We start from the raw sequence: 26,553 nt of genomic DNA, 5'->3' as shown, positions 1-26,553 counted from the left end.
ATGCTGTAAATGTTGTAAAGCTTTTAAATGAGTCCAACCAATCGAGAAAGAAATTTATTATGCACGTGAGCTCAGCTTACATGCAGAACTTGGATCCAAAGAGTCTGTAAAGGGATCTGCCAAAGCAGCCATGAGATGCTACGGTTACCCAACTGCTGTACAGTTATTTTTCCCATAAATATTAACCAATGATAGTGTTTTGACATGCCAGCTACAAAACAGAATGAGCATTTGTGAAGTAAGTTCAGGTTTCTTTAACTCAAGAACTTTTTTTCAAGTGACATTTTCCCCCACAGAAAGTATTGCAGATTAAATTCACCTAGCACATGAACACCACTTGCATCACAGAGCCACGTCAAAAGTTTCTTTGAATTTCTATCCCTGCAAAACCTTTCACACCCACCCAGAGGTGTAGTTTGGGGGTGCGGGGTGGGGTGGGGGGGAGAGCTCCAGTCAGACAAATAGAGCCACGTGTTTGGGGGCAAATTCCGTGCCTGCCCGAGGCTTACCATATGAGAGGGCAACGCCTCCCCTGCCCCCCAAACTGTGTCCATGCCCTCACCTCTGAATCATGGAAAAAAAAAAGATTTTCAACAATCCAGTCCTGTAAAAGAAGCCTTCGATTCTCAGTCTTTACTAGCCCTTACAACATATGTGTTATGTACTTTCTTAAATATTAAGAAAACTTTTTATTGGGTAGCAATGCGTAACTGATAGCTAGATACAGAGGTAGAGGCACTTTCAAAGGAGAAGAAATTTCTTTCCTTCAACTTGAAAAAAAAGAATATACAAGTTTGGTTTACAAGAATATATAAATGTCTTAGCACTCTCACTCTTCTCTTTGGAAAAACTATAGAGAAATATTGGACAAAACAGAAATAACCTTGTCTGCATCTGCAGTCTTACCTTTTTCTTACCGTGATCAGTGAGTGTTCTTCTTAAAATATCCCACAGAGATGCGAGATGACGCCTGTACCTCACCCAAAAGGGGTATCTGACTCCATGTAATCACTCAATGCAGTATGGAGAAAATGTCCAAGTGCAGGCTCATTGCTCTGTACATTGGTTTTTAGGCTGTTGTAAATACCAAGTGACAGAAACAATCCAGTCAGCTGCAGAGCCCTTATTTTTTAAAAAAAGTAGCTTGGTCTAGGAAATGCCAAATGCATGGAATTATCTTTGCTTTTCCCAGCTCCAGCTGCAGTGCTGTCACAATTTAGTAAACAGAACAAAAAGAAGAACGCAAAAATCTGGAAAGGCATCTCTTATCCTTTTTTTTTCCCCCTCCCAGAAAAAAATGCTCTCTCTCCAATCTCAGGGATGTAACAACAAGTGAAAAAAATTATGAAGATCTAACTTTATTGTAAAACAGTCTTGGTTTAATTTCATCCAGCCCAGCGCTGTGCAGCAATCCAAAATCTTGCCAATGATTTTTTGAAGTACACATTCAGTATACATGGAGGCCAGCAGATAAAATATCCAACCAACAGCAGCATGAGCAGCAGACAGCTTAACCTTTCTCCTGTCTTTAAAAAAACGTCAGGCTATTCTCTGTTTGCTCAAGATTCTTCTTTTACCAATATTCCGTTTGAATGAACCAGTGCAAAGGCACTGCTCAGCCTCTCATGAGAGCAGGATGCATTTATGTGAAACATGAGGAGAATGCCTAATGCTGAAACATACTCTCTGCATGCTCAATGAGGTTTTATTACAAGGCTCTCTTACATTTCGCTGGCATGTATTATCATGCCTGCAATTATTCTACTGTTTACAATTATTCATTGTAAGTATATATATACTGTATATACAGATATATTAGATATACATTCTGTGTAAAAACAGAAATAGAAATTATAATGTGTGTCCCCCATAGATTTCTAATAAAGGGGATAAATTCTATTATATCTGTATGATAACCCAATTAGGAAGATTTTTGAACAACAATCTAATTTATTTACTGGTACTGTTCACATGTGACATGAACATGTGCATTATTGTATTATTTGCATTTTACACAGCTAACTTACTGGACATTAAGACCCTTAGAAATACAAGATGCTATTGTCAATACCGGGCTAAAAATAATTGTGCTTTATCCCCTTTATTAGTAATCCACATTAATTTCTAAAGCTCCCTGATAGTAATTTGCATAAAAACCTATAGAAACTAAATATACTGAACTACCCAGATTCTGTCCTTTAAAGATTATATTGTAATGTTAAACGTTTGGTCACTGCAAGATGATTTTGCAAATTATTCCTTCTATACTGGTTTTCATATTAGATCATCCGTCTTGGGTTGGGATAACTAGATTTAACCAGCCATCAAAAAATAACTAACAGGCTTGGCAAACACGGAGGTCTGTTTGCCTTCCACATAAATAATTCTACAGTTCTCAACCATTTAATTATTATTTATATTAAGTAGCAGTTCCACACATTTAGGAAATCACAGTCTCTGCCCAGAGAGCTTACATTCCAAGACAGCAAGCAAGAAATTGTGGGGTTTTTTTAAAAATCTATGGTCATCCAGCTGTAACAACAAAAACAGGTCGTCTGTGTTCAAATTATTGGGGGCAAAGGTGCTGGTTTGCTCCCTGCCCAGAACAGTCATCAAATTCTGAAGCATGATAGGATGCAGAATCTTTGTCAATCTCACCATCATCTCCTCCACATCTCCTTTTAGTCAAAGAAAAATGAAAAAAAAAATTACTAACCTTAAATTATGTTGCCTCTTTTTTTTGTTTTTAAATCTATTTTTGTTTATCTCCTTGCTTTCATCAAATCCCCCATTTCATTCCTTTTAACTCTATATTACAATTCTTCAGTCTCCTTCTTTATTTGCCTATCACTGAGCTACCTCCTTCCTATAACATCTTCGCTTCATTGCCACCTGCACTCTGAAGTTGCACTCTGCATGAATTCTTCCAATTTGGCAACAGCTGCATCCTACCACTTGCACTCTGGGACTTGATACACCAAGAATATTAAATTTGCAGCTAATGCTGGTGACATACTAGTTCCAGAAAACAGGTATTTCAGACTCACACTCGCCTCACTTTGCTTGATAGGGAGTTTCAGAAAGGCCATGCATATTCTGAGAAATGCTCTGCTTTCACAATAGCTGCAATGTGGCACGGCAGCCCAGGAAATTACAGTAAAAGTCATCAGTGCCTTTTATGGCCTAGTATGACAAGCTGGCATGATGCCGGTATGACACACTAGTTCAGTTCAAACCTTGTTTGTACTTACCGCTTTTCAAGTAAATTCCCTGGTAATTTATGGGGATTAGAAAATTTTCACAAATGCTTTTAGCTTTCTTCCTTATGTACACAATTGTTTGTGGAGTGAGGTCATATTAATGGTGAATAAGGATGGCAGGACTATCTGGCTCTTAGGTATTCTTAGTTCTCTACCTGCCACAATTTGCTTCCTTTTTAACTTTTTCTTTCTTTTTTTGGGCGGGGGAGGGAAGGAGGGCGGAAGGGAATTTGGAAGAGGATGACAGAGAAAGCGTAGCTTGCTAAAATGTAGGATAAGATTCCACTGAGTTCCTCAATGAGTTTTGCATCCAATTAGACATAAAATAGTCAATTGGTGCAGCACATATATGTAGAAAAGGTCAAGTAGTATCATTTCTGTCCTGTCAAGTCTCCACTGGAATATTACCCTAATTTCCTTTTATGGATGAAGGCACAGAAGGAGTAATTGTATTCCTATCAAAGTTATAATGAAAATTTGCGCTCAGAATCGGAGCTCTGCCAAAGTACTCCTGCTGGAAGGATTAAATTAGCTAATGCAGGTAAAGAATTTTTAAGATGAAAATTATAGTAATACATGTATTATTATTGCTTGAATTGGGATTTTTCTTTTGGTTTCATCCAGTATTTTTGATGTGAAAGACTCTGACCCCATAACGACTCATGCCATGGATAATTTTACACAAATTACCAGTAGTCACACGCATAAATTTTGCGGATTCAGAGTCTTAGAGTATTAGTATTAGGGTATCTCTTGCTCTCTGTTTTATTTGTTGCTGTAAGCTTTTAAAATGATGTGTTAAAAGCAGGTATCTCTGGTGGTATGCATAGTTATGTAGATGTAGAGGAAATGTTATGATATGTACTGCACCTTTAAATCGCTTTAAATATACAGAGTTAACATGACCAGGAAGGTGAGGTAATATCTTTTATTGGACCAATTTTTGGGGGGGAAGGTACAGGAAGTTAACCTGCCAGTCTGCTGGGGGATCAGAATTGTGAATCAGTTCAACATGGCTGAACTACACTCTCTCATGAAAACATATTAGAGCTCAGATTTTCAAACTTTTTCTAAATCCATATTTCATCACCAGAATAAGTGGCCTGATTTTCAAAAGAACGGAGTAGCAATTCCTGCTCAAGACAACGGAGACTGCTGGATACTCATTGCATTCAAAAGCAGGCCACTTACTTAGTGGCCTACGTATGGATTTACGAGCCTAACTTTATGCTCTCATATTTAAAAGTGTTTTTTCCCCTTGATTTTTTGTAATGTGAAATCCAGACTGAAAGCACGTTTTTCTCTTTATGGCTAGAAAACAATATTCCCATGTCAAAACTTCATAGGATCATATTGTGCTGTGAAATAGGATGACCAGGTGTCTGGTTTTGGACAAGAACACTCGGTCGAAAAGGAATCCTGACGGCTCCCATCAGCACTGCTGACTGGGCCGTTGAATGTCCGGTTCGCGGTGCCACAGTGGGGCTGGCAGACTCCATGCTAGCACGGCAACCCACACAGCTCCTGGGTCCGGAAGCAGCTGGCATATCCGGCACCTAGCCTTAGGGGTTGCCTGGGGGAGTCTGCGTGCTGCCCTGTCCACAGCCACAGCTCCCATTGGATGGGTCAGAGCAGGGCAGGGCAGGAATTAGCGCCACTCATGAGCGCTCAGCTGGTGGCTGTTGAGGGGTCATGTGGCACGTGCTTCTCCCGCTGCTGCCCAGCCCTCTTCTCCTCACGCTCCTCGTGTGGCTGGGCTAGAGCTGTGGCACGTGCCCTGCTACAAACCGTGGTCTGTTGCCCCATCGCTGGCACCCAGGAGTTGAAGGTATGTGTATCCCCATCTTCAAGTGCTGGGAATGGGGCCGCACCCCCATCTCCCTCATTGCATCCCGCCCCGTCCCACCCCTCACCCCTCCATCCCCCAGTCATTGCGTCCCTCCCCCGTCCCATCCCACCCCCCACACCTACCCATCTCAACCCTGAACCCTTACAGCGCTCTCCCACCCATCCTCTCTGCCTCCCAGAGCCGCCAGCCCCATATCCCTCACCCCCCACACCCCATTTGCCTCCATACACTGCTGCCCTCCCATTATGTCCCTATACACCCCTGTGCCCCTCACATCCTCATACACCTGTAGCTTTCTGCCTCCCCCGAATCTCCATCCACCCCACATACCCCCCACACCTCCTCCTCCTCTCTCCTTCACTGCCCCCTCTCACTCCCACCCTGCTCTTATCCTTGGTCTCTTTCTCTCCCCATCCTCTCTCCTCCACCCCACCCCCCATCTTCTCCCCTCCAGCCCACCCGCCTCCCTTTCCGGCTGGGTGATTTAGGCAGCCCCTGGAAAAGTGTATGAAAAAGTGTCTCTGTGTAGGCAAGTGTGCGCATGCAGGCATTGTATGTGTGTAAGAGACTGTGTGTCTTTGTGTAGGGAGGTGTATGTATTGCTGCATGTGTGTATACCTGTGTGAATAAAATGTGCAGCCTAACTGACTTATTCCTTTTGCTGGCTTGCACACACAAAAATTTGACATAAAATGTGTGTATTCATTTCATAACAAGTTGTCAAAAGAGAAGGGAACTCTAAAAGAAATACATTATTTCTTAAAAAGTGAATGTTGTTGACTAGAAATTGCAGAAGAGCCAATGTATTCTACATTTCTCCCCACTTTTATCTAGCTACATTATAAACTCTTTGTTGCAGACTCTCTCTTTTTATGTGTATGCCCAGCACCTACCACCCTGGAGCCTTGATCTTAGTTGGGGTCTCTAGGCACTAAACAATTGTACTAATAAATAATGTGGAAGTATATGTGTTAGCACATGCTAGATGTGTACACATGAATACACATGTGTATCTGCATGAAGGTGTGGTAGTCAGTTTCTTCAGATTTATTTTTATAGGTATTTGGACAGGTGTGCATTTCTGTGGTTGTGCTCTATGGATTTGTATCTGGGCTTCGGGAATGGGCCTTTAATAGAGCCATTGCAGCAGTGATAACATGTGGTCCTAATTCCACACATAAAATTACAATAACTTTAGCGAACAAAAAAACATGGAGCTGGTTACGAAAAACAGGAAGAGGAAGGGAAAGAATCATGAAAACTTTTGTGAAATTTCATTTTTTTAAAAATTACCCTTTTTGACTATTTTGCTGCCAGCTCTAGCATCCTCTAACAAATAAAACTTGAATTTAGCATAATACATCTGTCAAAACAATAAATATGCCTGTTCGGGCCTTGCAGTAAAAATGAGCACACGAGAAAGGGTGGGGGAGAGCAAGCAACGGAGGGAGGGGGGGTTGGAGTGTGTGGGGGGTGGGGCCTCATGCAGGGGCGGGGCCTCAAGGAAGAGGCAGGGCGGTGGGTGGGGCAAGGGTGTTCAGTTTTCTGGAATTAGAAAGTTGGCAACCCTACTATGAAGTCCATTGAAACCAGTGAAATTGATTTAAAACAGAAATGTTATTTTTTGTGTATGGTATGTGGGGCTTCTCCCATCCCACAAAGAGCTGACAGATAGAATACCAAATAAATATTGGACAGCTTGATACTTGACAGGTTTTAGAGTAACAGCCGTGTTAGTCTGTATTCGCAAAAAGAAAAGGAGTACTTGTGGCACCTTAGAGACTAACCAATTTATTTGAGCATAAGCTTTCGTGAGCTACAGCTCACTTCATCGGATGCATACTGTGGAAACTGCAGAAGACATTATATACACAGAGACCATGAAACAATACCTCCTCCCACCCCACTCTCCTGCTGGTAATAGCTTATCTAAAGCGATCACTCTCCTTACAATGTGCATGATCTTCAAGTTGGGCCATTTCCAGCACAAATCCAGGTTCTCTCACCCTCCGTCCCCCGCCCCACAAACTCACTCTCCTGCTGGTAATAGCCCATCCAAAGTGACCACTCTCCCTACAATGTGCATGATAATCAAGGTGGGCCATTTCCAGCATAAATCCAAGTTTAACCAGAATGTCTGGGGGGGGAGGGGTAGGAAAAAACAAGGGGAAATAGGCTACCTTGCATAATGACTTAGCCACTCCCAGTCTCTATTTAAGCCAAAATTAATAGTATCCAATTTGCAAATGAATTCCAATTCAGCAGTTTCTCGCTGGAGTCTGGATTTGAAGTTTTTTTGTTTTAAGATAGCGACCTTCATGTCTGTAATTGTGTGACCGGAGAGATTGAAGTGTTCTCCGACTGGTTTATGAATGTTATAATTCTTGACATCTGATTTGTGTCCATTTATTCTTTTACGTTGAGACAGTCCAGTTTGACCAATGTACATGGCAGAGGGGCATTGCAGACACATGATGGCATATATCACATTGGTGGATGTGCAGGTGAACGAGCCTCTGATAGTGTGGCTGATGTTATTAGGCCCTGTAAAAAAACTTCAAATCCAGACTCCAGCGAGAAACTGCTGAATTGGAATTCATTTGCAAATTGGATACTATTAATTTAGGCTTAAATAGAGACTGGGAGTGGCTAAGTCATTAGGCAAGATAGCCTATTTCCCCTTGTTTTTCCTACCCCCTCCCCCCCCAAGACTTTCTGGTTAAACTTGGATTTATGCTGGAAATGGCCCACCTTGATTATCATGCACATTGTAGGGAGAGCGGTCACTTTGGATGGGCTATTACCAGCAGGAGAGTGAGTTTGGGGGGGGGGGGGGGCGGAGGGTGAGAAAACCTGGATTTGTGCTGGAAATGGCCTCATCTTGATTATCATGCACATTGTAAGGAGAGTGATCACTTTAGATAAGCTATTACCAGCAGGAGAGTGGGGTGGGAGGAGGTATTGTTTCATGGTCTCTGTGTATATAATGTCTTCTGCAGTTTCTACAGTATGCATCCGATGAAGTGAACTGTAGCTCACGAAAGCTTATGCTCAAATAAATTGGTTAGTCTCTAAGGTGCCACAAGTACTCCTTTTCTTTTTGCTTGATACTTGAATTGTTCATTCTGACTGTAAGATGTTATCTTCTGCCTGTAATGGCCCTAGCTGAACATATTTTAAAACGCAGAAAATATCTTGTGTGTTTTTTTTGTTGTTGTTTTTTTTAAGAACCAAACATTTATTTTTATTTTTATTTGGCAGAACAACTCGACCAGTTACCTACTCTAATATTTTTTTATTTTAATGGGCAGAAGGGTGCAATAAAAAGGAAATATCCTGATATCAAGCATCAACATAGCATCAATATCTGATCTGCATAATATAACAGTTGAACCAATGTGCCATATTTTGTTTAACTCTATTCTGCCTGAATAATGAGTTGTAAATTTAAAGCTTTCAGAGTAGCAGCCGTGTTAGTCTGTATTTGCAAAAAGAAAAGGAGTACTTGTGGCACCTAATTTGTTAGTCTCTAAGGTGCCACAAGTACTCCTTTTCTTTTTATGAAGTTACTTCTCTGATCTACTGTGGTCACCACTTAACTGTTTCAGAATATTAGATATAACCATGACATATAACTATCGTCCTCTATCTCTGACCTCCTGGACAACTAATGGTTTTAATCAGGAAAGCATACAATCCTATACAACCAACAAATAAAGGAATCACAATATGAAATCTTTCTGTTCATATAAATCATAATGTTAAAGACCAGGGCCAAATCTAAACATGATATACCATCAACCTTGTCTGGAAAAGTTCAAGAGCAAAGACTAGCTAGTCAGTCACCTCTTGGCAAGTATGAAATTAATCTCAGTTTTAGAAGAAAAGCTATGATGATTTTTTAAAAGGCTTTCATAATGACAAAGGAATTGGAAAGGATAAATGCAGGAAATACCAGCTAGCTCTCTCACTTTACAGGCTAACTTGAGGAAGCGTTAGTGGTTCGGGCACTAGCCAAAGACTTGGAAGACCAAAGTTCAAATTCTCTGATCCACCAGACTTCCTGCGTGACCTTCAGCAAGTCACTTTGCCTCAGTTACCATCTGTAAAATGGGGACAATAGTTCTTCCCTACCTCACAGAGACATTGGGGGGATTAAAAGACTGTGAGGTGCTCAGATACTACAGTGATGGGGGCACATAAATGCCTAAAACAGAGATTAACGAGAACACCACCTGTGTACAACAGGGAATAGACCCTTATTACTTCAGAAGTAATAGCGATTTATCAGAAGTAGTTACCTACAGGAACCTGCACAGAAATCAAAATTCTCATCTTGGCGCTTGATATTAGAAACTGCTCTGAGGAAACTTATCACAAAGGAATAATGCAGAGATTTCTCCAATATTGCCCCTACTGGCTCCAATACCTGGCAAGCATCTCTGTAAAGGAGAAATACAGAGTATGAACTGGAATAACAGAGAGATATACTTATGATCAGCCTAGTCTACATAATTATTCTTACACAGCTAGTAGAGGCACTGTATTAACATAGTCACAGTCAACTTGTGACTGTTTCATATGGATATTGGGCCAGATGCACCGTCAACTGGAGAGTGGGTTGTAGCAGCACAAAACAGCTGTAACTCTAAAGTTTAGGGGGACATTTGCAAGGTAGGGCATGTAAGAGGCCTACATTGTCCCAAAAATTGTCAATGCAGGCCAAAAAACAGAATTTGGCCAGCTCATCTAGAAAGCCCGTGGATGCAACCGCTCTCTGAAGAAAATCTGGTGTGTTTTAAAGAGCTCCACCACTGATGGAACCTCTACAACCATCTTTTTCGCACAGTGGTACTTTCCCATTCTGCGCATAGTCATTGCTGGACCATTGCAGGAAGTTGGAATTTGCACCTCTGTGGGACAGCTTTGCTAAATCTAGCCCAATATGTTGTTTTGAACAAGCCTCATAAAAGTTCTTGCTGGTATTTCCAAAGACAACTAAGGGAATTAAATGCCTAACCCCCACAGGATCATTTGTAACTCCTCACAGACTCTATATTTGAACTACTTTAGGTACTGACCTGCCACAAACAGCACTGGTCAAAATAGAAGCTACGCTCCTACCCAAATCAACTGTTTCTGCCACTGAACACAATGTATGGTGTCTTCCATAAGAATAAGATAACTCTACTGAGTCATCCCACTTCCTGTCCTTCCTCTTAAGCTACAAGTTTAAAAAAAAAAAAAGAGAGAGTTTGTAGAAATCATTAGAAACTAACTTAAAAGCAAAGATATGACAAGCTCCATGTTTGTGATTTTGGGGCAGATCCTCAGCTCATTAATGGAGCTGTGACAATTTACACAAGTTGGGGATCCTCCCCTTTACCATGAGTCTCATGTTTGGAATTTTCCTTACAGTCCAGCTACTGGATCCATGTCATTACTTGAGAATCTAAGCCTTCATTTTTTTAAAGGAACACTTGTAGTCCTAAGTTTTGTGGAGAAAAGCTTGAAAACATGAATCCCGAGGGCTCAAAAATAACGAAGCAAATAATCTTTGAACCATCCCCAAAATAATTTTTTAAAATCTCATTATTCTTTTGGGCTGGGGATGAACCCATACATTTGAACTGCATTCTGGGCCTTTTTAATAACAAATACAACAAGAATATACACCGGCCTATGATGAATTCATGCATATTGTTATCTCCACTCCTGAAATGCAGTCATCATTCTTAGAATATCTGGCCACCTGCATTACTTTGGTTTCCATCAGGTTACATTCTGTACACATGTATAAGAGAAATCCTCTCATGGACTATCTCCACTACTGCCTTCCCAATCTCAGGGTGTCTCATGCATCTTATCAAAAGATAAATGCCACACAAATGCTGGCAGTGTACAGAAATATCCCAGAAGATGCAGAGTTCTTCTCCCGCTACATGCATATGTCAAATTTTCATTAATATAGGTTCTCCTCTCTCTATGCATGTTAGAAGTATATGCTCTTTTGACAGTCCTCTTCAAACACATTTAACAGTAAGACATGTATCCTATAATATTTTCCCCGCCATTTTGGTTCTCCTTAAACCTTCCTGGTCTATTTTGTATTACTTCTCGCTTTCATTTTCTTTCTTCCTTTAATATTTTTCTCTATCTCCTCTACAATTTCTTCTGGTCTCCACCACTGTTCCCTCTAAGCTGTGCATGTGGGCACACAGATCCTAAACCCCGCGCACACAGCGAAACACCGCACGCACAAAAATTTGCACAGAAGCACAACAATTTGCACAGCAGAAATTTTTTGTGCACACGGCCTGTGAAAAATTAGAGGGAATACTGGTCTCCAGCCCACACTTTCTCCTTATGATGTGCCTGTGTTTCCTCTATTTCCCTTCTACTTTGCTTTTGTTGTATCTGAGCCTGTTTCACTGTCTCTTGTTTCCTCAGACTTTTGTTTCTCTCTCTCTCCTATTGTTATGTGTCTCTTGTTCCTCTCCAATAACTCAGAATTAGCACACTGGCTCAAAGATTGTAACTGTCTACCCAAAGCTGCACTTCATTAGTTTGGTCAGTGTGCAGAGCAAGGAAGTGGAACTTAAAAGATTTTGATCAATTTGCTGCCACTAAGCAACTAAGGTTTAAGGAGTCCTAGAACAAAAGCAATTACATATATATGTGTGGAATGCTGTAGGTCCACAGCAAACATTTTGAAGAATGAGACGCAAAATTGAAACTTTCTAGGATGACAAAATTGCCCCTTGTTTCAGATTGCAGCCCTCATCATTAAGACAAAAACACAACTGTTTCACTGATCACAGAGTAATGACTACAGCTCTGCAAATAATTGGTTTGTTGACAGTTCTGAAAGTTTTTTAAAAATCATTTGAGGTCAGACAAAATGTTTAGTTTGACTTGAAATTAAACGATTCATTTAAATTTCAATAATTTTAATGATTTTTAAAAAATAAAATTAATGGAAATTTTCAAACTGTTGTTTCAAATAAAAAAATTGAAACATTTGAAAATGTCAACACAAAACGTTAGAGTTTCAGGTGAACTGCACCTATATTCCACTTCCATAGTCCCTCGAGGGCACCCACATAAAAGATTCCAACTCCAAACTATCACTTTTCTTGGGCAGAGAGTCACATCTTACTCTCTCCTGACAGGAGGTTTTTAAGGCTGCACAGATCCTAGCTATGTATTGCGATATCCCCAGCAAGCCAGCATGCCTAAAAGGCCAGAATCTGTGCTTTGCTTTCTCTCCAGAGGCTGTGACCAGTGTATTGACCACAGTTACAGGTTACCAAAGAACCCTTTCTCAGTAACCACATTTATTCTTGAGGTGAAACCATTACAGAGAAAATGCATTAAAAACTATGAAAGACCCTACATGCATGCTAAAAAGCTCATCAGAGGTCACCCCCAACTCCAGCCTAGGATTCTTAGTAAGTGTCAGTCCTTCAACCCCACAACTGGGTTTTCCCCATGGTTACAAGTTCATAAACATTTCAGAACCAGAACCCACGCTGGGCAGTTCAGCCATTTCTTTACACATCTCAGGATTTGATATCTAGTCTCCAAAAACAAGTAATCAGCAGACAAGTATCCTCCCTTCAGGGTGTAGCTTCAAGAGGCTGGGTTTCTGCATAACCGGGGGGTGGGGGGGATTTGTATTAACCTGTACTGAGGTATTCCCCAGGAAATCCATGTAACATTTATGGTTCCAGAAATCCATGCTTGCTTGGTACATGTTCAATATATTTCTTTGAACTCCTAGATGTCACATCTGTAACATCTCCACCTTTCGAGAGGTTACACATACTCCCAGCCCACGATAATACATAAACTATTAACACAATGGAACCCCAAAGATACTTAAATTTAATTCAGTAAGGTCTCCCAGAACATTGCCATATCTGTCACACAAAGGATTTTTATTTCAGATATTGTAGGGGGTGGAGGGAAGAAAAGGGCCAAAACAATTCAGTGAAGTTGTCACAAATTTGTGAAATGTTTCCATGGACCCAAATCTGCATTTTTTACTAAAAAATGTTTTGGTCAAAAATTTTCTCCCAGCTCCAGTCACAATTGCCAAATTATTATGTAAAACATGATGATGTAACACAATCTGCTGCAGTTTCAGGTCCTCAATTTCTGTTTCTAGAAATTACAGGAGATCATGCCATCCTCAGTACTTCTTCCTGATTACTAACCGAAGGAACCAAACACTGAGGTTTAAAATGAGTTAGTACGATAGTGAACTGCTCATAGACTTTTAAGGCAACTTCAAATGCAGCAGATCACAGATTTCATTAGAATTCAAACAGAGTTCTAAAGGGCTATTAATAGCTAGTCCATTCCGCTAGATGGAGGACTGATTAAATTATCCCCCAAACATAGGTGTCAAATCCAGTTTGGAACATCTCTGTGGCAATGATATCACTAGCTCTCCTAAGAGCATGTTACATTGTTTAACTGTATTCACAGTGCTAAGTTTCAGCTTAATTGTGACTTTCTTCCTGCTTAAAGCCCATTATTTCTTGTAACGCTTGTCATGGTTTGCCATCTAAATGGGTTTATTTTTCAGAATCTGAGTAAGTGATGCAACTAATCACACTGCAAATGCTGTGCTGCTTCACAACATTTTTGTTATTTGGTATGACAAGGAAGCAGAGAGCAGGCACTTTGACTACTGGCGGTTTCTCTTTTTCAAAGAATTTCCATTCTATTTAATATCTCTGGGTTAGCACCTAAATCAATTCAGGACAGCCAATATATCCATGCACCAAAGCCGCAGAGCTCCATTTAAGCATAAGCAGTTCAAAGTACATACAGCTCTGTTGTTTAAAAGACTTTGGTTCTTCGCATTAAGGACCCAGGAGATGGGCCAAACAGGCCTAGGGTTTGAAGAACACATTTACCTTTGCCCAAGACTATTGTAAAATAAATGAGTAAATGAGAGAAAGAGAGACAGCTGCCTGGACTAGCACATGATAGTGTGTTGTCTGGAAAAAACATTTATGTTGTAAAGTAACCAATTGTTTTAGATATGCTTTTGCTCACATTTAAGTGTCAAGACCTGTTTCAATTCATTCTCTCTTCTGTGGTTGAAGTGGTGCTAATTTTAGCTAATATTTCTTGCTATATTTTTAAGCTAATTAAAAAAATCATCTTAAGTAGAAAAACACCATTTCCAGTAAATTTGCTGTTTGCTGTGACTGGTTGCCACTAGCCCAGATGATGAAGTTTGCTCCTCCTAGCTGTCAAACAGATCTACCAAAACTGATTACAGAAGAGATGAAAATATTTACTTTCCTAAGGGAAAAGCCCTTCTCTGCCCTCTTGTCCTGAGAGCTTCCGCATCTTAAAAAGAATGTTGTCCACAGCCAACATTATCTAATGAGGGCCCCCTATTTGAGAACAGAAGCAAAAGTTGACCTGTCCTCGCTGAAGGGATTTTAAGGGCAATTAGCTTCTATTCTTGCCTCAGGTGGTATTGGCATTGTTACAACTGAATCAGGGAAAATAATTAATTAGGGACTTGCTTTTTAGTTTTTGCTGCCTCTCAATAGAGGGGAAATGGATTCTTTTACTATCTAGATGCCTACCAGAACTTTTAGGTGAGTGATTTGGGGTGATGTGAGATTTTTCCCCCTCCATTATTAGGGTGAGTTCCCAGAACATGGAGAGGTTAAGGATTTTCCCCCGAATTGGTTCTAACACCATATCTGTGGTTCTATCCTAGAACAAAAAAATCATTCCACATTACTGCAGCTGTTATCACCATGATTTTGTCCGCTTTCCTGAGCTTGCCCAGGGAAGTGAAGGGACACAAAAATTCTGATTGTCTAATCCAAGGCACATGTAACATGAAGCAATCTCAGGTTAACAAACGCCACAATATCCTCAGGTCCTGATGGCTTTTGGGGTAAAGTAAAGAGTTTTCCATTTTGAACCTCCAAATTTTCATAAGGCTGTTAATCCATCTGAAGCCTTGGATCTGTTTCCCCAGCCTCCTCCCCTCACAATTACAATACTTTGGAATAGCAAAGTAGCCCATGGGAAAACCTGATGCAGATAAAAGTAGAGGGGAGTGATTGTGAAAGTGTCAGTGTCATTAAACAGATTTGAGAAGGGCTCTCTTTTGTTTGTGAAGAGATGCTAGCATTGGGAAGCGGGCGAGAACACTGAATTCTATAAAGGTAATATTTTTCTTTCCCCAGGAGTAAGAGGACCCATTGATCTCAAGAAATATTTGCCCATGCTCCGTTGAAACAGGCAGTGATGCCAGTGGGGTACTGAATGCCACCTAAGAGAAGCGACAGAACAATCTTTGTTGTATACAATGGTGTGTCCAGATCGCAGCAGGGGGACACACATTATCAGCAATTAATTTTTTTATTTTAGTGTGCAAAGTTATAAGCTGAAATAAACAGATATAATACATCATGCTTTCCCATGCCTGAACACAAACATTCCCATTAGCAAGCAGAGTGCAGAAGAATGAACATGGTAAAGTAGGAATCCTGGTGGGAGAAGGCGAAGCCCCAGATGAATGCTTCAGGAGAACCCATATTAAGATACAAAACTGAAGTATACACAATTAATAAGAGATTACATTAAATAATATTAAGAATAAGCAACTACCAAATACTACGTGGGAAAACATATGTGACCGAGTCATTCTGTGTCTGACATCTATTTTTTTCATTACTTAGCTAGGAGACCCTTTAAAATCAAACTAAATGAAACAAAACATTGATTGCAGCACACCAGTTTGCCTATGGGTAATCACGTCATGGAAAAAGTCAGGGGGAAAAGGGTCTAGCCATCCAATAATTGACTACTGCTTAAAGCATATTTGTTCGGGATATTTTTAAAAAAACATAACTAGGCCCGGCTACCTGCAGGGCAGAGACCTGCTGTACAGCCTAATGTGCCATAAACATTATCTCACTGATTGGTTTTAAAGTCCAGTTACAAGCCATTAGTAATGACATCTAGGGTGAGCTAAATAATCTCCCTCCAGGGACCAAGCAAATAATATTTACATTTGAAAAATTTTAACTTAAGTCCCACTACTGCTCACAGACATCCAGTGATGAAATAATGACGCCATTTCCCGTATGAGTCTTTTGAGGGTTATAAATGAATCCTGCCCACGTCACTATGTCTTTTACATTTAAATCACTGATAGACAAAAGTTTCTCTGGAGACCTGCAATGTTAAATTCCAAAATTAATTATGGCTAAGAGAGAAAAAAATTATTCTTGTGCAAGAAAGTTTTGGAAGCCCTAAGGAAGAGTGATAATATGGGAAACTACTGTAAGTTGCAAGAACAGTACTACCATAATTGGGGTTAATTAATGATCTTCAAAGAGGAAGACAAAGGAGGAAACAAGAAAAAAGGAAGAAACAAAAAAAAAATAATTCACAGAACAAGTGTCCTTCTTCAAACCAAACTGCTGAAGAGCAGCAAAGGAGCCAGCAGCAGCAGCTAAGCGTAAAAGGAATTAGTGGTGCCCCAAGTACAAGAAGTGGAGCAATCACAATCACGCCCCAGTATTATCTTCAGGAAATTCTCCTCTAGGAATAGGATTTATTGATAACGTTTGTAGTATAAGCACCATACCATATTATGGAGGCAAGGAAGTATAGATTCTTACCGTGGGCTCTAAGGTCCCAAACTAATTTTCACCACTGTAACCTGTAACAAAACGTTTCACATTTAAAAAAACAGCCTAAAAAACCCAACCATTTATAAATATGTGATATGTACTGAAGAGCCTCTATAGAAAATGGTAGCTGCTTCAATGATCAAGTTCAATATGAAAATTTGGGCTCTGACTGGGTCAAGTCCTTCCTTCCCAATACACACGGTTTATAAACCATAGGAAGAACATATTAAAAGTTAGTAAGGACACATTTAATTTAATAGCTCATCTTTTTCTGTGAGATATCGCTTCTTTTTTATTTAAGGCTGCACTTTCACCAGTGAAATGTTTTGAATCAGATTAGAGAAGGGCTAAAAACATATTTATGCAAATGAGCAGGTTTGTATGCATTTTGTGGTCACTTCCTGTTTTACTGCAAAAAGCAAGTGCTAAGCTTCCACAAACATTAAATTTGTTTACCCATAAGCATTTGCACCAGAACCCATATAATAAAAATGGTATTCACCCAATCAAGAAAGAGGGAAAAAACAGATCACATATTTATTTGATCTACAACCAAGCAACAGTCTGAATTTTGAATAGCAGGTCAAAGAGCTAAACCAAAAAAAATCCTTTGAAAAATTCTAAACAATGAATAAGTTTGAAAAAAAAAGGGTTGGTATGTCCCTGGTAACTCAGAGAAAGACAAAATTCATTAGATAAAATATTCATTAGAAATTATTCACTCAGCTCCGTATCTGATATTTCTTTTTGGAACAGAAATATTTCTTTTCTCTATAGAAAAGGGCTTAAAATACACCTGTAACTACATTGCTAGAAAACTCAATACTAAAATTACTGATATGTGAATTTACAAGTATTTCATTAGTGACAAAGGGATTCTAATACCACTTCCTGAATACAATGGAAATATTCTGAATTTTTCAAAGGAAACAAATTGTACCTACAGGTTACAGATTTCAAAATAAGTCTGTGCCCTTGTTCACGTCAGAGTCTCCTCGCATGCAAAAAATTAATGAACTTTAGATTTATCTTGATTAGGGTCTTGAGTAAAACAGTAAAAGGAATTATTTGTATATAATCTTATGCTTTCAGGCAACACACACACAATTAATTAAACTAAGTTTCAATGGTTGGTATTCACATGGAAAAACCCAAATTCCCATCACACTTGGTCCTGTTAAGGATGGCAACAGAAGTGCTCTTTTTGCAGCTTGATTTCAGTCACTACCAAGACAGAAACCTGATGGAGGAGACAAAACTCTGTATCTTTATGAACACAACAGCAGCAGCATTGCCTCCTGATTTTTCACAAGATGAAGTAGCAATGGACGCCTTTGGGGAACCCTCGTTGTGAAGAGAGTCCATCTCCAAAGCTTATTTCAGGCCTACCTTTGAATACGGAGCTGTGCTCTGCTTCCAACAAGAGTCTCCTCCTGAGCCTTTGAAAGCAAAACCATGCAGGGCCAAAAGAGAAAAAATAATCCCCTTGTCTAAAAAATTAACTACCCCAATTGTGTATAATAGTATAAATATAACTACAGGATCAGGGAGAGAGGCATTTCTTCTAGAAAGTGTGACCTCAGATTTAAAACAAATCTTTCGAGATCAAAAGGTTAGCAAATCAAAAGTCAGCTGGTACATATTTAATCATCAGGATCAGGGTTAGTCAGGCATCATTTATTAAGTACAATCTGTTTTTCAAATGAAATGTTCATAAATAGTAATCCCCCCCCTCAAAAATTCTATAGCTGTAGTTTGTACCATGAATAAAAAATGTATTTTTATTTCTAAAAATCAAACTCTTGCTTGGTAGTCTTGGAATATTGTGAAAATGAGCAAACCCTCAATGTTTTATACACAGCATAGTATATCAGCTGCATTATGGTTCAGGAGGTGCTTAGCATTAATTCTTTCCTCGGGGCTTTCTTCTAAATATGCCAAGGAAGAAAACGTCAACTTGGCAGACAAAATGGCTGCTTAAGAGGAAAACAAGTTCTTACTCCTGAAAAAAGGGGATTCAAAACGTGAGACATGCTGCCAAGGTCTGTTCATCTATCCCAGATCTGTAACTATTCACTGAATAAATCATGAATTAATTGAAATCAAACCACAACCATCACGTGTACATGTCTTGATGAGTAACTGCAGGATGTTATTCTAACCCTTGTCCTACCTCTTTTCCCCCCTCCTTTATTATGAATTTTCTTGTTTTGCAGCACTGCCAACCTCACTACTTACAAAATCATGACACAGACTGAAATAAATTTGTGTATATAGAAATATATACGGCATGATATTTTGGCTCTGCATTCTGATATTTGAACACTTTGAAAAAAAGCCCACTGACCCCCCATTTTTGTGTGCACGCCTCAGGATAAAAAATGATTGCACACACTCTGCTTCTCATGTGTATTGGATTTTGCTGAAAATTCCACATTCAAGTTGGATCAGGCTATCCATTCCACTAAACTGTGCAACATTCTGCAGACGAGAGAGAGAGAGAGAGAGATTCCCACCGAAAAACCTGGTAACCTAGAGTAAGGTGCACTAAGTGGGATCCATAAGTTCTGGTCTCACCTCTGCCATTTATATTTCTGTACGCTGCAGATCCTTTTATTACTGACCAAGACCACACAGAGCCCCACAGAAGGCAGCCAAATATTAACCACCCAATTTTGCAAGTAATGGGCTGAGGCAGCACAAGCTCATTCCAGTCTCTAATATGCCAGACCCAAATCTCAGACACATTCTCTTTCAAGCTGATTATGCGACATCATTTTTCTTTGGCTATCCTAGCTCTAACCATTGCTCTAACTAACCAGACTCTCCTCCCATTCCAAAGCCGGGTATAGAATCCATAATTTCTTATCTCCACTATCTACTGCTGTCTAGAAAACAGTTTTTAATCCACTGGCAAAGTCCGCATCAAATCCCCATCTAATGGCTGAGCAGATAACAATTACTCCTGTACATCAAGTGGCAGAGGTTGTGCTGAGGATTGACGATCCAGGATTCAAACTCTCCTGACAATAGATGTGGGGGGACCTTACGATTGTGTAATACCAACAGACGCTGGTCGTTGGCAGGCGGGATCGAACCTGAGACCTCTGGAGCTTAGTGCATGAGCCTCTACTGCATGAGCTAAAAGCCAAATGTCTCTTAGCTAAGGCTGTAGAACAGACTCATTTAACACTCTCTAAGTGGTCTCGGTGCCACTAGATGGGACAGAACATCACACCCAGAAGGTGTGTGTGTGTGGGGGGAGGGGGGGTTTACAATTGCACATACTACAATCTTTTCCCATCTTCTTTTTTAAAAAATTATTCAATTCACAGAGTGAGAAAACATCCTTTAAAATGAGTCTTATTGATACAGCCAAAACCCTTTATCCATCAATTAGGTAAGACACCAAGTGAAACACAGGGATTCCAGCTTTTGGTCATTTGTCATATTCTGATTGCTGGTGCCGCACACTGACACATGTGAAGATTAGAAGCTCTGACACACACAAAAATGGAGGAGCCTCCCCCTCTTCCTGCTTACCGAGACTAACATTTTTCTTTGCCTTCACATCAGGGATAACAGCCTTTCTGTCCCTGACCCTCTACTACTCCTCTCCCAAGCACTCTCCAACAACTTCTCCAGGTACAATGTAGTTCCACTCCCTCACCACACACCAGTTCGTCCCCTGATTACTCTTATGGATGGTCCAGTCCCAGCACCCCTGAGTCTTGAACCCCCCAGCACTTTACAGCCCACACCCTTCCTGCCTAGTTTTGTTCACAACCCTGTGTGACATACTGTACCTCAAAATAGCAGCCTGTACCCACATATTCACCAGGGTTATATGGTTATCATATTTTGTACAAAGAATGCCTTGTAAGGTATCATATAAAAAGTCATGATTTGCTGAAACTCATTGTTCTGTCAAAACATGTATATCATTATTGTACATGGACTTATATTTTGCTATATGATTGTTATTTAACTATGTGGTGAGTCTGGGAGATGCCCACAGCTAGCTCTCCAGTGGCAACAAGGGAGGTGGCTCATACCCAGATGGGTTTTAAGTGACCATCCCCAGACATTGACCAACAGGGAATTGTAAATAAGAGATTTACAATTCAGTGAGAGACTGTTGCTCAAGTTCCACACAATAGGGATTGCTCAACTCTCTGACTCATCAAGGCACCTCAGGACACCTGATGCTTGACTCCATGTTTGAACCAGTATTTTTCCAAGCACGTAAACTGAGCATATAAAATAAGGGACAATGGCATCATGAGTCTACCTCTCTCCTCCCCCACCTATTCTGAAGACAATAAGAACATTTGGAAGAAAAAACTTTGAACTCGGGAGATTGGTCCTAGGCTGAACAGAGAATTCAGCCTGCATATTAAGAATTATTTACACATCTAGCGGAGTAAGAAAAACTGCATGATCCAAATCTTGCTTAGTCTGATAAAGTTTAGGATTTAGACTGCGATTTTACCTTTTATTTCTTGTGTAACCAACTCTGACCTCTATGCTTAACACTTATAATCATTTAAAATCTACCCTTCTGTAGTTAATAAACTTATTTTAAGGATTTATCCTTACAGTGAGGTTGTCTAAACTGCTTGGGGAATCTGTTCAGATTACAAAGGCTGGTGGCTATGAAGTGGTGAACTGATTAAATGAGCTTGTATTGTTCAAGAAAAGGTCTTGAGTAGTGTAAGATGGTGCAAGGTTGGGGGGATTTGCTGGTATCTCCCCGTGTATATTTCATGGGTGGCTTAGAGAGCATTCATGCAACTTAGCTCCGTGTGTCCCTGCATGTTGTTGACGAGTGATCACAGCACCTGGACAGGTTTGCTGCTGCTTGTCACCAGCAAAGCATCATGAGAGAGAGCTCAGGCGGGAGAGTTAAGGGGGCACAGTAGTCCCACAAGTTTCAAGTTGTACCTCAGGGATATGTCACACCCTCCCAGCAGGCTCCAGCAGCACACCCAAGAGAAGGGGTTGAAGGGCTGGGAAGTGTTCTTTCCTCTACTCTCCCCAGTTCCTCTCCCTGCTTTATAATGGAGGTAAAGGTCTTTGCTGTCACCTCCATGGGACTTATTTCTAGCTGCTCTGCCTACCCTTGTAAGGCTCTGGCTGATTTTTTCCGCATTTTAGAGTGCAGAGCAAGGCATGAGAGCAATGACAACAGTTGTCTGCTCTTGTGTGAACAGTAGCCTCCCAGATCACTGCACTTGACACCGAAAGGCAAAATATAGTTCCATGTCTGAATTTAGGTTTTCCCCAAACTTTTCAGAGTCGTGCCCCCCTTACCCCTCCCCTTGCCAGTGGGGGCTGGCAGCTGGGCCCAAGTCCAGCTCCACTCCCAACCCCACTCCCAGCCTTGGCCCTGGGCTGGGAATGGAGCTGCAGCCAAGGGCCAAGGCTGGGAGCGGGGCCGGGAGCTGGGCCAGAGCCAAACCGCAGTGGGGGCCAGTACCCAGGCCCAAGGCTGGGTGTGGAGCCAAGGCTGGGGCCGGGGCCAGGTACAGGGTTTGGGCTGGGTAATGCTCCCTCCCTGCCTCCTGTGGAGGCTGGCCCAGGCCCCGCTGCACTCCCTCCAACATTCCTCTGTACCCCACAGTTAGGGACCTCTGGTTTAAGGTCTTCAGGCAAGTGGTCGTCCTTGCACACTTTACGCCCCCAAATAATAGCAAGTAACAACAATAACTAAATGTGATCACATAGCTATTTTCTTTACCATTGTGATTGGTTTACTTTAAAATAATATCTGTATTGAACCCAGAAAACTTCCACCACAATAAGAACAGATGCAAATATAAAAATGTTAACAGAAAGCAGGTGATGGGCAGAATAAAACATCAATATGAAACAGAATGGTTACATCAGCTATTCTTGTGTTTTAATCAAAATCCTCTTTCACAATGATAGAGATAATTTGCTCAGCACCCAGGTCCATGAGGTAAATTTTGCAGAAATCCGAAGGCTCAGTGGGGAAAAAAGGAACCTCTACAGTCCTCTCTTCTCTTTCTTCAAGATGTTTTTGTTTTATTTCAGTTGCTTGAAATTACTTATTAGAGCCACTAAAAAAAGCTTCTGGTAAATACTGTCAAAGCCTGGAACTCACGATAGCTAAACAAGAATGTTGTTGTTGTGGGTCTTATTTAAGATTTGGAGTGCAACATGAGTAAACTCAAAAAGTGAAAAGGAATTAAATTAAGTCAGTGACATTAATCTGCAGCCTGTATGGTGGCAAATCATATTGATTTTACAGACGTGTCTGATCTTGAGATTCATTAGGTTTTCACTTGATTCACAACAAGACCACTGACGTGATTCTGGGACAGATATGCAATGCATTTAAAAAGATACACTGCTTGAAAATATCTTATATTATGGTAGGACACAGGTCTTACCCAACCAAATCCAAAGAATATATAGCTAGTATTGCATACAGTACAGTATACAGCTAGTTTTTTTCTTTCTGATAGAGCAGAAAGACTATTTCCTTCCCTGCAAACTCCATCCTGTAGGGGAAATTGTACACTGAACTTTTATAGGTGATTCTAGGATAGCTTTCTAGCATAGCATTTCTGACACTTGAACTCCATGAAAATTAGAACTTGTCAGAAAATAGCATTCTTTTCATAAAGAAATTTGGACAAAACACTTATTTTTTAAAAAATGTAATGTGGAAAATTTAGATGTTATGGCAAAATATAAAAACACAAAATATTTCAACTGAAAACTGAAATATTTTTATTTAAAATGGCACTATGGTGCCACATAGGAGTTGTAGTCCCGGAGTTTCCCCTATTTGGGGAGTCTAATATCAGATGGAATATGCAATGAAGAAATCAAAAGGATTAAGCTTTCAAAAAATGCATTCAGAAACAGCCAAAGACTCCTGTGTTAAAGTTAAAACTACACATCCGGATCAGATTGCTGAAGTGCTACATATGGTCAATCCTCTTGTATGGATGTAAGAGCTGGACACTTAAAGAGGACACAGGGCATTTAAGTTTTGGTGTTACAGAGGAAAGTTAAAAATTAGCTGGATAACCAAAACTACAAATGAGGAGGTGATGAGAAGGATGAATTTTAAAAGAGCACAATTACTTGAAACTTTGAATACCCTGATATCTGGGATATCAGCAGTATTGGTGGAAAATAGAACACAGATCTTCTCATACTGGTGGGGTAAAGCGTTTCTGCCTCTTTCACAGCATAAAGAGAAGTTGCTGGGGAATAGACTCATAGATATTAAGGTCAGAAGGGACCATTATGATCATCTAGTCTGACCTTCTGCACAATGCAGGCCACAGAATCTCACCCAGCCACTCTTGCAATAAACCTCTCACCTATGTCTGAGCTACTGAAGTCCTCAAATCATGGTTTAAAGACTTCAAGGTGCAGAGAATCCTCCAGCAAGTGACCCATGTCCCATGCTACAGAGGAAGGTGAAAAACCCCCAGGGCCTCTGCCAATCTGCCCTGGAGGAAAATTCCTTCCCAACCCCAAATATGGCAATCAGCTGAACCCTGAGCAAGTGGGCAAGATTCACCAGCCAGATACCCAGGAAAGAATTCTCTGTAGTAACTCAGATCCCCCACCCCATCTAACATCCCATCACAGGCCATTAGGCCTATTTACCGTGAATAGTTAAAGATCAATTAATTCCCCAAATCATGTTATCCCATCATACCATCTCCTCCATAAACTTACTGAGTTTAATCTTGAAGCCAGATAGGTCTTTTGCCCGCACTGCTTCCCTTGGAAGGCTATTCCAGAACTTCACTCCTCTGATGGTTAGAAACCTTGGTCTAATTTCAATGTTATTGCCTGATTGCCTTTTGACTACCAATTGTTGCTGTGCTGTTGGCCAAGCAAATATAACAAGCTTACATTGCACATCTGTAATGGAATAAATTGGTGGGCAGAGCTGTCTAGATTTTCAGAGTTGTTGCCTATGGTTAAATGAACTATTTATATTATTGTCCAGGGTAAGAAACCATAGTCCTGTGCTCATGGATGCTACACAGGATTGTGTACCATGTATCTACCCCTTTTATCAGACAAAAAATCGTGTGGCAACTCTCAAAATATTTGGTGTTTTTCTTAAAGCCCCAGCTTCTGTAATCAGATTACGTATCTGGGGTTGCCAACTTTGTAATATTTAAAAATCAGACACTCCAGCAAGAGTGCCAGAACCTCTCATGCCCCATCTCTTTCCCCTTAGGACTCTCTGCTGCCCTCCCTTCCCCACAGGCCTCACCCCTGCCCTGCCCCTTCTCTGGCCCTTCCCACACCCCCCATTTGCTCGTTTTTCCTCATCCCTCTGTCACTCACTGGTCTCCCTCTCTCTCCCCCACCTCTGCCCAGGTCAGGAGGGACTCGCCTTCAGAGCTGGGGCTGGGAACTGCAGCCACCCGATGCAGGTAGGTGGTGGTCCTGGATGAGTAGGGGCTGGTGTGGGTGATGACTCGGTGCCTCCCCGGCTTGCAGTAACTGGACTTTGGGTGCCCGGTCGGTAGATCAGAGCAAACACCATCAGGTCCCCTTTTCGACTGGACTTTCTGGTCGAAAACAGGACACCTGGCCACCCTAACACATATCTCAGCTGTCACGGTTTCAAAAAGTAAGCTTCTAGGAATCATAATAGTTGCAAAAAGCATGAAAATTAGAACCCTAAAGACTCAAAACCAGAATGCAAATCCCAAAACAGATCTGTGTCTATTTATTAATTCCTATTTGTTTTGTGAAATACGTGTGGTTGTAGCAATGTTTGTGAATTGGATTATCTATTTGCTAGCAGGATCCTCTCACATAGTGAGTAGAATGTCTTGAAAAATGTGATAGGGCTATCAAGGAGATATCAGCAGTAACTGGGTCTCTCTGTCTTAAACAATGGAGTTTCTGCCAGAAAGGGCATTTGCCTTTGAATGCACTATCTCTTCACAGAAACACGTTTAGGGGAAAGAGTGGGTGCTGAAATCCTCCCTAGCCCGAGCACATGACTGGAAGAGCTACAGTTTTTCTCCAGTTGACCACTTCACAAGAGATGACAGATGGCTTTTAGAAAGAGATAGCCTCTCTAACAACAGGGGAGAGTATTGCCAGAACCAGAAAACTCAGCAAGGAGGAGTGGGTGAAGAGGGAGCAAGAAAAAATTGGACTCTATTAAAAACACTAGCCAGAACCGAAAACATTCTCGACAGTGGTGAGGACACTGAGGGAGGGAATTGTGTTCAAGTCTACAGATCTGCAAGTCTCTTGACTGCTTTCTAAGAGTAAATCATAGAATCATAGAATATCAGGATTGGAAGGGACCTCAGGAGGTCATCTAGTCCAACCTCCTGCTCAAAGCAGGACCAATCCCCAATTAAATCATCCCAGCCAGGGCTTTGTCAAGCCTGACCTTAAAAACTTCTAAGGAAGGAGATTCTACCACCTCCCTAGGTAACGCATTCCAGTGTTTCACCACCCTCCTAGTGAAAAAGTTTTTCCTAATATCCAACCTAAACCTCCCGCACTGCAACTTGAGACCATTACTCCTTGTCCTGTCCTCTTCTACCACTGAGAATAGTCTAGAACCATCCTCTGGAACCACCTCTCAGGTAGTTGAAAGCAGCTATCAAATCCCCCCTCGTTCTTCTCTTCTGCAGACTAAACAATCCCAGTTCCCTCAGCCTCTCCTCATAAGTCATGTGTTCCAGACCCCTAATCATTTTTGTTGCCCTTCGCTGGACTCTCTCCAATT

The 26,553-nt window shown here is 40.9% G+C and overlaps 1 protein-coding gene across 4 annotated transcripts in view; it reads right to left on the bottom strand.

Annotated features, from left to right (window-relative positions):
* The window catches only part of FRMPD4 (FERM and PDZ domain containing 4), a 436,507-nt gene that overhangs the window by 266,173 nt on the left and 143,781 nt on the right, over positions 1-26,553 (bottom strand). The window contains exon 1 of one of the 4 annotated variants that reach the window (XM_084617939.1): positions 907-1,078. The exons of the other annotated variants lie outside the window; for them this stretch is intronic. The gene's annotated coding sequence lies outside the window, so the exon portion shown is untranslated. Of the gene's footprint in view, positions 1-906; positions 1,079-26,553 lie in introns of those variants that run through there. 4 annotated transcript variants of the gene reach the window in all.

Source organism: Lepidochelys olivacea, assembly GCF_965140295.1.
Source record: "Lepidochelys olivacea isolate rLepOli2 genome assembly, chromosome: 1".
In the NCBI taxonomy this organism is placed as follows: Eukaryota; Metazoa; Chordata; order Testudines; family Cheloniidae; genus Lepidochelys; species Lepidochelys olivacea.
The sequence above is the reverse complement of the archived record's forward strand: the minus strand, read 5'-3'. Positions and strand labels throughout refer to the sequence as shown.